The sequence below is a fragment of the Typopeltis vanoorti genome, chromosome 3 (genome assembly GCF_054136105.1).
Source record: "Typopeltis vanoorti isolate ZY-2024b chromosome 3, IOZ_Tvanoo_1.0, whole genome shotgun sequence".
Lineage (NCBI taxonomy): Eukaryota > Metazoa > Arthropoda > Arachnida > Uropygi > Thelyphonidae > Typopeltis > Typopeltis vanoorti.
Genome location: NC_143551.1, coordinates 89,384,580 through 89,399,700, shown reverse-complemented (window position 1 = coordinate 89,399,700; position 15,121 = coordinate 89,384,580). Strand labels below are relative to the sequence as shown.

At 33.5% G+C, this 15,121-nt stretch overlaps 1 protein-coding gene across 2 annotated transcripts in view; it reads right to left on the bottom strand.

The window, feature by feature from the left end:
* Positions 1-15,121, bottom strand: part of LOC150108370 (inosine-5'-monophosphate dehydrogenase 1a-like) — a 123,773-nt gene that overhangs the window by 40,372 nt on the left and 68,280 nt on the right. The gene's annotated exons all lie outside the window — the stretch shown is intronic.

The window sequence follows — 15,121 nt, the reverse complement described above, 5'->3', positions numbered from 1 at the left end:
TGAATACTGGTCCTTACTGAGGTTTTCTTTTTTAGTTAGATTCTGTAGATGACATGTTTTCACTCTTAATTTTATCAGAATACTCATATCAGTAATCTACAGTCTCATCAACTGTTAGTTGATGAGACTGGAGATTACTGATATAATTTGTATAATATGATGCTTTTACTGATTTCTTTCTTTCTTTCTTAGTAAGAAGCAAAACAAGCATACCACTAAAACTATAGCAGTTGGACAAAATAATGGAAACACTTGTTATACATGCATTTCTTTTTGATTGTTAATATTTGGTCCTTTTTTATACTAAATATGAGACATTTTCTTTGGATTTTCTTGGACCATGATTCTTTATAAATATATGTATATAAATTCTTTATAAATATATGTATATAGTGTAATCACTTTCGTCCTGAAGAAGCCAGACAGACCCCAGCTGGCGAAACTGGTAGACGATTATATACATACATTTATAAAGAATCATGGTCCAATAAAATCCAAAGAAAATGTCTCATATTTAGTATAAAAAAGGACCAAATATTAACAATCAAAATGAATAACCTAGGTGGATATACAAAGCACAAGGTACATTGTTTTGAAAAATTTAAATGCAGAAAGGCAAGATTACTTAACCATCTAACTTTCTTTAAAAGATGCAGACAGTTTTCTATCATTCCAAAGTTGTTAATCATTAAAGAGCACATAAAATCTAAAAAAGTGAAACGGATTTACTACAAAACTTCTTTAGCCTTACTTTGGGAAAGGATTCAAATATGTCAGATACGTACTGAACAAAACAGACCTACAATGCCTAGACCATTTTTGATGATATTTCTAATAACATAGATAATACCACTTGGAATATAACTGACTGCATGATACACAATAGCTATAGCAAAGTTTTTCGGTCTAGTAAGGAATCTCAAATTAAAAAATTTGATGAACTTTATCACAGAAAATACAACTCTAGACCATGTCTCCAAGATGATAAGGCTATTTTCAAGCTTTCGGACTACAGTCTTTCCAAACAAGAATCAGAGATTTTAAAAAAGGTTTCAACTTCTCAATAGCTCCTAATCACATCCCAAAAGATTTCATGAGTAATATTGAAAAAAGTCTTTCTTCATTTTCAGAGACAGTAGCAAATGACATAAGATTTAAAAGTACAATCATCCTCTCTATCGCAAAACCACCGAAATGTAATATTACACCCTCTGAAAAGAAAGCACTCTTAAACTTAAAAAAGAACAAAGACATTATCGTCCTTAAAGCAGACAAAGGCAAATCAACAGTTATTACAAATACCAAAGATTACATAGCGAAGATCGATGTTCTAGTGTCTGACTCATCTACCTATCATATATTAGATGTTGATCCAACCATGAAAAACCACAAAGTGACCAATCTCTTAATATGCAATATGACTAGATGGCCTCAGGAATTACAAAGAAATTTAAAATCTCTACATCCATTACCACCATGCCTATATGGTGTACCAAAAGTTCATAAAGTAGGAGTTCCGCTATGCCCGATTGTGGACGGCAGAAATTATCCTACATATCTACTAGCCAAACATCTAGCCAGTCTGCTGAAAGAGTAGATAAAGAAATCAACCTTATTCATAAAGAATTCTCGGCATTTAGTTGAAAAACTAAAAAGTATCAATATATATCAAATACAGATATACTTGCAAGTCTAGACGTAGTGTCTTTATTCACAAACGTACCAGTCAAAGAAGTAATTAAGATCATAGACGATCTCTTTTCAAACGACATTACACAACTTTTCCGCCATTGCCTAAAATCAAACTATTTTAAAGTAAACAACTTATTGTATCAACAACTGGAAGGCTTAGCCATGGGCAGTCCCCGTTCACCACCGTGCGCAGATCTGTTCATGGAAATACTAGAAAATGACATCCTATCAAAAATAACTCCGAAACCATCAATCTGGTGGAGATATGTAGACGATGTGTTCATCGTTTGGAAAGACACGGAAAATGCCTTACACGAGTTCCTTCAAAAAATAAATTCCTTCCACCAAAAATTTAAATTCACATTAGAATTAGAAAACAAATTACCTTTTTTGGACGTATTAGTAAAAAAACAGGATAATGGAAAAATCAAGCTCACAATCTACTGCAAACCTACAGGCACTGGACGTTATCTTCATTTTAAATCTACTCATCATTATGCACAAAAATTAGCATCATACATATGCTCAAAAATAGAGCAATAAATATCATCACGGAAGAAAAAGATCTACTTGATGAGCTCTCACTCATATCAAAAATGGTTATCCACAAAATATAATCCAAAAGATTCTCTATAGAAACAACCCACAGCGACAGTGACAACTTCAAGTGACACAGTACACATCGTCCATCATCATACCTTATGCAGGCTCAGTCTCCACCAAAATAACAAAAATCATGAAGTCTTTAAACCTATTTTAACTACACGGCACATGTTAAGATCTCCTAAGGACAGCATCACTTTCTACAAATACACAGGAGTATACAACATCCCATGTTCCTGTGGACTGAATTATGTAGGCCAAACATTACGAAGCCTAGAAATCCGAAAAAAAAAAAAACATATCGGAGATGTCAACAACAACAACAGAACAGACACCTCAGGATTAGCCCATCATTTTTCAATTTCAAACCATTCCATTGGTTGGGACAACAACTCCATGCTGTACATTTAAGAAGATTTCAAATGTAGAAACTTTAAAGAAGCTGCAGTGGTACTCTGGACAGGAGATAATCTCAATAGAAATCAAAGCATGATATTAAAAGACATTTGGAAAAGCTTAATAAATTCATAATGTTTAGCAGAATTGAATTACGCGAAAAACTATAAAACGAGATCTACTAACAATGATTAAGTCTCCACGCTTTATGCTCTTAATGTCACGTGTGTCCTTTTTAAATTTTTTTAACTGATTTTAAGGTCATTACTGCATTCTTCTGTTGTAGCATTTAATATTAGTGTAACCATTCTCGTCCCGAAGAAGCCAGACAGACATCAGCTGGCGAAACTGGTAGATGATTATATACATATATTTATAAAGAATCATGGTCCAATAAAATCCAAAGAAAATGTCTCATATTTAATACATATTTCTTTATAAATATGGTGTTGCATCACATTTTGCCCTCAGTACAGCCTGAATTCTTTTTAGAATGGACTTGAGTTTTGAATAGTTTCTGGTGGAATTTTGTATAATTCTTCTTGAAGAACATCTTCAAGTTTTTTTAAAAGACATTGGAGGCAGGAATCTGTTTATTATTCTAGTCTCCAAACTCTCAATAATGTTCAAAGCAATGTCCACGTTTAGCTTCATATAATCACTAAAAACTGTAGCTATACTCTATTGGTTCATTATTGTAAAGAAAATATACTATTTTTAAGTGTTTTTCTTTTCTTTTCTTGTTTTTTCCTTCACACTTTAAATATTTTTCTTTATTCAGTGACATGAACAATAACTGAGTAAAGAACCAATATTTAATCTCTCTCTTATTTTCATATTCTGTTTCATGCCACTTTCCTCAATAATATGGTCTACTTTTATCACTTGAAAAAAATCAACTATTACTGCAAAAATAATGTATAACTCTGAATTACTATCAAATAACTTTACCATATGATCTTCAATTTTTACTCGGCTTGAAAATTATATTAAACTATTCAATTCACATCACATAGTTTCATCATCATCATCAAATTCCTGCCATGTACCCTCAAGGGGTGTACAGGATATGATAGTACTACATGAAAAAAATTACATCATTATTAATTTCCTATCTACAATTTTCCTCCAAATCAGTCTGTTACTTGTCAACACTCCAACATTATCAGATCTTATATTTCTATCGTCTAAAGCACTTTGTACCGTATCAATCCACCTATATCTTGGTCTTCCTCTGGGTCGTTTTGCTGCCAACCTGGCAGAGAACACTTGTTTTGCTAATCTTTCCTCGCCCATTCTGTTTAAGTGACCATACCACCTGTGTTAGCAGAGCTAATCTATTCCTGGATGCTGACAATGTCAAGTTCTTTCCTAATATCCTCGTTTTTAATATGATACTGCCATTGATGCCATTTGTTCACGCCTATAATCTTTCTCAGGACTCTCATATCTGTGGTCAAGTGTTTTACTTCTGACCCAGCTCTCATATCCATAAGTTAAAACTGGTTTGAACACTGTCTTGTATACAGCTAATTTAGTGTTCCGACTAATTTCTCTCTTATTCCATATGAATTTATTCAATTGACTTCCCACCGTACCAGCTTTGCTGATTCTGTTGTCTATTTCTATATTTAATTTACCATCTTCAGTAAAAATTGTGCCTAAATAGCTGAAATGTTTTACTTGTTCCACAGGTTCTCCATTCACAACACAGTTGACATTTTCAATGATTCTGCCTATTTTCATTGTCTTTGTCTTTTTATTGCTGACCTTCATACCATATCTATTACAACAGCTATTCAATTTAGTCAGAGAATCTTGCAGACTTGTAGCGGATTTATTTAGAAGTATAACATCATCCGCATAAAGCAAAGAGCTGACATTAACATCTCCAATTTTGATATCATGTTTAATACCACTTTCCTTCATAATGTGATCCATATAGATAATGAATAACAGAGGGGATAATGTACATCCTTGTCTCACACCAGATTTAACATTAAACCATCTTCCTGTACTTCCTTCAATTCTAACTGCTGACTTACAACTCAAATAAAGACTAAGTATTGCTTGATATAATGCCCCATTGACACCATATAACTGCAGCGTATTGAACAGCTTCTCTCTTGGCACCTTGTCATATGCCTTTTCCAGATCGACAAAACTTAAATACAGATCTTTGTTATATTCCCATGCTTTCTCGACTATTTGTCGTAAAGTGAAGATTGATCCTGACAGCCTCTATTTGGCCTGAATTCAGCTTGTTCTTCACCAAGCTTTTCTTCCACAATTCTTCTCAACCGTTTCTCAAGTATACTTGCATAGATCTTGCCAAGAACACTCAGTAGGGAAATACCTCTGTAGTTCTCACATGCAATTTTATTTCCCTTTTTTTTATATGGGTACTATGAGAGCTCTACTCCAATCATCGGGAATTCGTCCCTCTGTCCAGGCTTTCTGAACTATGCAGTGCAGCCACTGTAAGACTCTTATAACACCATACTTCAGCATTTCTGGTCGAATATCATCTACTCCTGCTGCCTTTCCACATTTCAAGCCTTTGATGGCTTTTTCTACTTCAAGTATGGATATGTATTCCTGACTGCATGCCTGGTCAATGTTTTTTACCACTGTGCTGTCATCACTGCTTGTTTCATTTAGCAGTTTTTCAAAGTAATTACTCCATACTTCAAGGATATCTTTTTCTCCCGTTTTCATGTCACCTTTATCATCTCTAATTCCTTTTATAGCACTCTTTCCTCCATTCTTAAGCTTCTTCAACAACCTCCAGAATATTTTGCCACCTTCTTGATATTTATTTTCTATATTCTTGCCAATGTCCTCCCATGACTTTTGTTTAGCTAGTTTTACACAGTGTTTAGCATTCTTGCATTTGTCTCTATATTCTCTAAGAGCACAAGCTGACTTATTTGACAGGAACTTTTGGTATGCTTTCTTCTTTTCCTTCACTCCCTCTTTAACTTCCTGTGTCCACCAGGGAGTTCTGATTTTTTTATCCCTACAGACAACCTCACCACATGCCTCTCTGGCAGAATCAATCAATGTTTTCTTCAGAGTTTGCCACTGAATCTCCAAGGTTTGATTCCTGTTCTCAAACTCTTTTATTTTTTCTTCAATAATCTTTGTGTATTTTAGTCTACAGCTCACATCTGAGAGCTGCTCAACTTTTATTCGCTTTAAAACTTTCTTACATGTTATTCTTTTCAATATGAAATTCAATTTTATCCTGCTCAAGACTAAATAGTGATCACTTCCAATTTCAAATCCTCTGTACACTCTGGTGTCCTGCACCAGGGAGAAAACATCACTATCAACAATAACATAGTCAATGAGACTTTTCTTATTCCTTGCCTCTTCTCTCCATGTGAATTTGTGCACATTTTTATGTTGGAACATGGTGTTAGTAATAACCAGTCCATGTCCTGAGCAGAAATCTAAAAGGTAATTGCCGTTATTATTAGCTTTGCTCTTTTCTCCAAATTTTCCCAAAATATTTTTGTATGTCTGACAGTCATTTCCTACTCTGCTATTTAGATCCCCAACAATGACCAACTTTTCCTTTTTCATTGCGTCAATTTTTTTCTCTAAAGCATCAAAAAATTCCTCCACTTCTATCTTAGTAGAACCTTCTGTGGGACCATAGGCACAAATAAGTCTCATTGTCCAGGTCCCCATTCTCATATTTGCTCACATTACTCTACTTGAGACTGACTGCCATTCAAGAAGATTAGCATCGTATTTTGTGTTGAAAATACTATGGCTACTCCTTCTTTTCCTTGATTGTCATTGCCTGAATATAACATTTTGTATTTATTGCTCAGAAAGATCTCACCAGTTTTGGTCTTTTTTGTTTCAGTCACCCCTATTATGTCGATCTGGTACTTATCTAATTTCTCAGCTAGCTCCATTTCTTTGCCATTCAGGCTTCTTACGTTGATAGTACCGATCTTTAACTCTGGTGATGTTGAGTTGGGGTTTATTTTCAGATTTGTTCCAGTAACTGACTTTTCGCTGTTCACCCTGGTTCCCTGGTGAAAACAACGGGGGCCTTGTTTAACCGGGCAACGCCCCAGCCGGCATGAAATTTTGTCATGTTGTACCATCATTCTATATTTTGGTTTAACCAATAAGAATACAATTTGGTCGGTAAATCCCAAATTGCCAGCCCATCCTCGTCCGTTCAGTATCCAAGTAGATACCCAACAGGGTGCACCACGAGAAGGTGAGGATTGGACATTAGGTCAGAAGCCCTGGTCAGTTCTCCGCATTCCTTTAAAGGCTATGTGGAGGTCTCCTCTCAGTTATACAGCTTTGACCCTTAAGCACCCCAATAAAACATAGTTTTGGAATAATAAAACATAGTTTTATTATTCCAAACATTTTTAATTTTGCATTATATCATACATCTTTCTAAGAGCTAGAATAAATTTTATTCCTATTATGATAAAAACCTCATGCTGAAAATAAATAAACATGCAATAATTCTTTATTTTATATAAATAAATATATTCAACTTTTACTTTAAATGCTAAAAAAATCACTTTAGTGGTGAAATGTATTGCACTACTTAAAACCAAAGAATAAATATCTTTGCCTTCTATTAGCACTACTATTGCATGGAATATTTTTTTACCTAATTTTGCTTATTAGGTAAAAACATAGCATCAGCTAACAAGCAGTAGCAGATTATGTATCAGAAATCTAGTTCTGCTGGCTTGCTCTTCACCATGTCTATCGATGAATAAATTTCTCAGCTTTTTATGTGTACTGACATAAATCTTTCCTATGGTATATACCAGTGGGGTTCAACCTTTTTTTTACTACGCGAGCTACTTTTCTATAAAAAGTTATTCGCCGATCTACTCTCTTATATATAAGTTATTCGGTGATCTACTCTCTTATATAGATCACGTTCCCCCAACCTGATATCTGATTACGCACAAATAAACAACTAAAAACTTTATTTGTGTATTTAAAAATTTATTTATCACTTTTAATTATTTTAATACAACAAAAAAAAAAAAAAATTTATTGGAATAAAATATTTATTTCTCTATTTTGGAAAACCAAAGTTAGAAAAAACAACAGATTGATTACAAACTCACAAGTTACAGGAAATGCTGGTTGATTAAAAAAAAAAAAAAAGTTAATGTGAAATTTGGTAGTGTTTGGACCTCGAAATATTTTCATAGTCAAGTTGATATGAAGTGGCCAATCGCAGACAATCATCCAAATTTATAATTTGGTTTCTTAATTAATTTTTTATGATGGTCATATTTGAAAACGCGGATTCTAACAAGTATGTTGATCCAAAACACGATAGAATTTTTCGTGCAATATCAGGAATTTAATATTATTTAATTTTGTTTAAATTATTGGGAATTTAATTTAAATTCCCAATAATTTAATAACCTGTACACCCCTTGAGGGTACATGGCAGGAATTTGATGATGATGATGATGATAATTTAATATTGAGAATTTTTCATGTGCATACCTCCAAATGACTTCATTGTTTATTGATTTTAAATAAACAATGGATGTTTATTATCTCAAGTTCTACTTCAGCTTGGTTTATATCAAACAGCCCACTAATTTTATTTGAAATTTCTGTGATGTTCAAGTTTTCTTGAAATGGATTATTGATACAATCATTTCAGTTTTATTAAAATCTTTAAATCTTGAATTTATTTCTTCCTCAACTAATTCTATTTCATGAATAAATTCCTTTAAATCATAGTGAAGCATTTCTTGATTTTGTTCAAAAAATTTTAAATATGGGAGATGTCTAAATTTGCGGTCATTTATATTTTTCTTTAATAAAAGTAAGTATTGTTGGAAAGTTTTTATTGAACTTAACATGTCAATTAAATTTTTATCTCTACCTTGCAACTCTAAATTTAAATTGCTTAATTTCGTACAGAAATCTACTAAAAATGATAAGTGTAACAACCATCTTTAATCACTCAATTGTGGATAAATATCTCCTTTTTCATCAAGAAAATTTTTTATATCGTTAATTAATACAAGAAATCTTTCTAAAAATTGACTTCTGCTGAGTCAGTGAACATTATTGTACAACAGAAGTTCCCTATCATCATCTGCCTGTAATTTAAATAACTGCTGTTGCAGGGCTTTTCCTCGAACAGAATTTACAATTTTAAATGTAATATCCAAAACATCTTTTGTGTTTAATCTTTTACTACACAGTACTTGTTGGTGAATAATAGTGGTATGTTAAAAAATCTGGATATTTGTCATGTTTTTACATAATGAAATGAAGCCTGATTTATTACCTATCATTGCAGGATCACCATCAGTAGTAATAGACATAAGTTTAAAAAGCAGAAGTTTGTTTCGTTTCACAAATTCATCAAATGTCGAAAAAAGTCTTCTCCCCTAGTCCTTCCCAGTAATGGTATAATTTTCAAAAGTTCTTCTTTACTTAAATAATCTCAAAATACCATGCGAATAAATACCATTAACTGAGCAATAACAGCAAAGTCGTTTGATTCATCAAACTGTAATGAAAATGCAACAAATTGGTGAATGTCTGACATTAACCTGGCCTGGAAACTTTTCTCCGGCAATTTGAAACCTTGTCTGCGGCCTACAAGTAGTCTCTCTCTAGCAAGCGACATCTCGAACCGAGAGGCTCCTTTCTGGAAGTGGGAAACTCCTCTCTCAAGCAACGTGGATCCAGGCAGTCTCTCTGACGGCGACTCTGGACTGGGCGGCCTCCTCTCTGACAGCAATTCTGGAACCGGGACCCCTTCTGCTTGCTTCAGTCCCTTTTTATTAGGCCTCCTCTGAGACCTCGCATGAAGTCTGGCGACCCCCAAAGAATCAGTATGAGTCTTTCATGTTAAGTTTCAAGTTCGGCACGCCTTTTGTTCTCCTCCGCTTTCTTTTGATTGTAAGTTGCCAGCCACTGAAAAGTTGTTTGAATTCTTTCTGACTGACTTCTGAGATGTTTACACTTAGAGCCTGCAAGCCTTTCTCATACACACAAGTTTCAATAACAATCTTTCTAATGCCGCCATGTACAGCTTCAGCGACAAAAACATTGCCTTTGTTTTTAACACTCTAACATATTCTTATTAAAGCAGTATATACAGTTAGCTTCAAAAGAGTTGTTTTTTTACAAAAACATCTAATACAAACTATACCGAGACAAACTAAGTCTATTTTTTTACAATATTCATAATCTAAGTAAAAAATCGATGTAATGTGCTTTAGAATATTTAATATTTAAGTTACAATTGAGTTTTTACACTTTGCTTATAATCGTATTCACTCGGCTCACTGTTTGACTTCCACTGATCCAAATTAATTCATTTACCCGGACTTAAAAGAAAATTACCGATTTGACAATTTTAATGAAAAATAAATAAATAATAGCAATATACTTAAAGTGAATTAAAAATAATACAAAATAATGATAAATAAAATATTATGTTTTAAGTTTTAATTAAATTTGTAAGTAAGGAGGAATACAAAAGAGATTGACCAAAAATCGCTCTGTGATCGACAGGTTGAACACTCCTGGTATATACTAAGGAAATTCCTTTATAATTAACACATCATCATCAAATTCCTGATATGCACCAACAGTGGGGAGGGAGGGGTACAGAACAATTTGACAGTAATACATGAAAAGCTTACATCATTACTAACCTCTTATTGATAATTTTCCTTGAAATTAATCTGTTATCTATCAAAACTTTAATATCAGATATTATATTTCAGTCTTCTAAAGCACTTATTATATCAATCCATCTCAATTTGGTCATCCTCTGGGTCTTTCTGTTGCTATTCCAGAAAAAAAAAAGTTGTTTTATTATTATTATTATTATTATTATCTGACACCTCCAGGGAGTCAAGGACTCATCAAAGGAGGCTGTAAATTACCCAACCCAGCTATCATACCTTCCCTTAAATTCATTTACACTAGATGCACTTACTACTCATAAGGGCAAATTATTCCACTTACTCACTGCTCTCTGGGAGGAAAAACCTAGCTCTTAACCCTTTCTTGACTGAGAACAACCTTAACTTCCATGGATGCCCCTATGTTCTCTCCCTGCCTTCCATATAACGAAAAATTTCATCATTTTAAATGCTATAACACTCATTCAAAAGTTTATAGACCTCTATCATATCACCCCCTCTCTGCTAATTTTAAAAACGTTTTGCTAACCTTTCCTTTCTCATTCTGTTTAAATGAGCATACTACCTGAGAATAGCTCTGCTAACACATTCCCAAATGATAATAATGCCAAGTTCTTTCTTAATATGATACTCGTTTAACATGATACTTTTAATATGAAGACAAAAGCTATTACCAAACAAATACAATGGGTGTGAAACAAGTAATCATCATTGCTGAATTTATTTAATTCAGCAAATTAAAAAAAGAGCTCATTAAATTATATTTAATGAGCTCTTTTGAGACAATTTCCTCAAGCAGCATGTGATAAATGGAACTCAAGGCCAAAAAGTGTTACATCTGATTATAGTGTTAGAGGGGCTTTTAGTTAAAAAGTTGACTATTCTGTTGCATTGATGATAGCCATCATGCTGTACTGACTTGGGAAGTGGCTAAGTTCATGGCTGTTCCATTTAGAAAAGGTTATATGCTGAACTACAAAGCAGGAAATTATGACCAACTCAGGAGTACAGTAAGTTTTATCCCATGGTATTGTTTGATAGTGGAGGAGGATATTGACAGTGCATGAGAAGCAGTTAAAAAATACTTATATTATACAATATCAGAATGTGTCCCTAGAGTTTGAAGAATAAATTGGGTAGGAGTGAAATGGATGTGCAATCTTATTAAGCAAGAGTAACAAAAAAGATGATGTGTAAGGAACACACTGTGATGCTGTGTGCATAAGGATGATGATAGTTATGAAAATTATAATGAACTGCATGAGAAGCAGTTAAAAAATACTTATATTATACAATATCAGAATGTGTCCCTAGAGTTTGAAGAATAAATTGGGTAGGAGTGAAATGGATGTGCAATCTTATTAAGCAAGAGTAACAAAAAAGATGATGTGTAAGGAACACACTGTGATGCTTTGTGCATAAGGATGATGATAGTTATGAAAATTATAATGAACAGGCCAGAAGAGTTAGTTTTTTTATGGGAAGCTAAGTCTGAGTTTGAAAAGAAACTGGCTCTGCAAGCTAAAGACAATCCAGAAGAATTCTATCATTATGCTGCAAGTAAAAAAAAAAAAAGAGTATGAAAAAATAATTCTTCTCTGAATGTGGATGGTATGCATATGACAGATGCAGAAGAGATTATTCAACTAATACCCATTTTGCTAAAAGTTACTCAGTATATATTGAGCTCACTGCTACCTCATTAATGGATGAAGAAAATCACGTGTATGAGGAGGAAAGGGGGGGGTACTAGAGCTGTTTCATAAACTGAATAAGAATTCACCAATAGGGACAGATGGGATATTAGCACAAATGCTAAAGGAGCGTTCAGCTGAACTGGCTGTTTCTCTGACCAGGCTTTTGAGCCTCAGAACAGGGAATATTCCACAGGAGTGGAAAGAATGCATGATAATTAGAGTGCCAAGGGTGGTACAAAGACTGATGTGTCCAGCTATCAACCTATCAGTATCTCTGGAGTAGTGGTGAAGATTTTGGAAAAGTCAGTAAAAGCTTATATACAGAAATGGAGTGACAGAGAATCTATACTTTGCAATGAACAGTATGGGTTTACTAAGGGAATCTCATATTCAAGCAACTTGCTCACATTTTATAATAATATTACCAGTGAGTTAGACAAGAGGAATGGAAGAATTGTATAAATTGGAAAATATGAGACTGGATTATAAAATATTAGCATGTATAAGAGGTTGACCAACATACATATAAAAAAATGTTACATCGGGGGAATATGAGTCTGCAAGATTTAAGGTTTTCTTATATTTCTTAAGATTTAAGGTGACCAGCAGTATAATACAGGAATCAGTCCATGGTCTATTGTTATTTCAATCTTTAAGTTAGTAACATTGGGAAAGATTTGACTGGTGACATACAGCTGTTTGCTGATGATGTAAAGATAGGAAGTTAATCAGGAAAGCAGCTAATATGCAGCTACTTGCAGTTTGATTTAAATAGGCAGATTGATATAGTAAGAAGTGCTTTAGAAGGACGAAGTATAAGATCTGATAATATTGGAGTTTTGATAGATAACAGATTAATTTCAACAAAAATTGTCAATAAGAAGTTAGCAACTGATGGAAGCTTTTTTTGTGTAGTACAGTAATCCCTCGATTAATGCGCCCCCGATTAGTGCATCATTTTTTTTCGATACCCAAATTCGATTAGTGTGCCTCTAAAATTCGATTAGTGCACCTACATCTTAAAAATAAATGTTACAGATTTTAAAATTTTTCTATCTATACATTTTTATGTCTAACTATTTTAAAAAAAGCACTCACCAGAATGAAATAATTTAGTTACCGATTTAAAACATTTTACAAAGTTATTTTTAATGGCATACTACACTACTTCCATGTACACTATGTTCCAAATTTTTATCGCCAAATTTATGTAGTCTGCTATAGTACGCCTATAGATTCGAGACCTTTCGACACTTCTGTGCATGTCACAAAAAAGAGAATCCATTCCGATAATAGGATAATCAATCACTTTTCTGAGATGAGTTGTTCATTATTACACGTCGGAAAATTAACTTCTCTTTTATGATCATTGTAGTTTTTAAAGTGGTAACTATTTTGCTTGTATAACAGTTGGGAAATTTTATCTATAAAGCACGTGATTTCACATGTTGACGACCAATTTGTACGTCCTTCATAACATCCAAGAGTTAATTAAATCTCATTCTGAAGAATTGAGTGATTCTAACCTGCTAAATTTAGATGCACAGCAGGAAGATCCCAAAGAATATGAAGAAAATTTAACCACTGATAGTCAGCCAAAAGAGATTTCACAGAAACAATTTGAAAATATTTTTCGTACAATTGAAGTTTTTAAGCAGTAATGCTTAGAGGCTGACCCTGATGAAGAGAGAAGCAGTAAAATTTGCAGAAGAGTAGAAGAGGCAATAGGGCCATACCGTCGGTTGTATGAAAAAAAAGAAACAAAATGCCCACCAAACTACGTTAGCTCAATTCTTTGTTAAGAAGCAGAATAATTAAATTTATATTCAGAATATGTTTTATTGTCTTTCAGTTCATAGTTTCCCTTTAACTAGGCCCTGAGACATACCTTAATTTTTTTTATAAAAAAATTAAGGTTCAAAAAAGAAATTCAAGGAACGAATTATACATTTTCCCATAGGTTATTGTATTCGATTAGTGCACCTGTTTTAAAAAATGCATTAGGTGCACTAATCGAAGGATTGCTGTATTGTCAAAATGTTCTGCATACCCCCCCTTTGCTCTTTTCTCCAATTTTCCCAAAACATTTCTATATATCTGGTAATCATTTCCTACTCTGCACTTTAGATCTCCAACAAGGACCAACTTTTCCTTTTTTGTTGTGTCAGCTGCTTTCTCTAATTCCTCGAAAAATTCTTCCATTTCTTCCTTAGTAGAACCTTTTGTGGGACCATAGGCACAAATAAGTCTCATTGTCCAGTTCCCATTCTGATATTGGTCCACATCTCTACTTCATATTGCCTACCATTGAAGAAAATTATCTTCATACATTTAATGTTGAATACAATAGCTGCTGCTCCTTTTTTCCTGATCGTTACTGTCTGAATATAACATTTTTTTTTGTTGCTTATAGAAAAGCTCATGTTTTTATCTCCTTTGTTTCAGTAACACCTTTTATGTCAATCTGGTACTTATCCAATTCTTTTCTGTTGATGCTTCTGATGTTAGTAGTACAAATGAACTCTGCTGATGAGGAAATAATGGGAATTGTTCCAGTAACTGACTTTTCACTGTCACCTTTGGTTCCCTGACAAAAACTATAAGTGCATTAACACATTGATTTCACTTTTTTTTTTTAAAGACTGGTACAATATGATATTGAATCCAATCATCTGAATCTGCCTTTCCACAAAGTCTTCAATTATAAAGCATGACCACTTCACAATTTTTATATCATCACAGTGAAGTATTTCAGGCTGAATATATCATCATCATAATCAAATTCCTGCCATGTACCCTCAAGGGGTGTACAGGATATGATAGTACTACATGAAAAAAAATTACATCATTACTAACTTCCTATCTCCAATTTTCCTCCAAATCAGTCTGCTACTTGTCAAGACTCCAACATTATCAGATTTTATATTTCTATCGTCTAAGGCACTTTGTACCGTATCAATCCACCTATATCTTGGTTTTCCTCTGGGTCGTTTTGCTGCCAACCTGGTAGAGAACACTTGTTTTGCTAATCTTTCTTTGCCT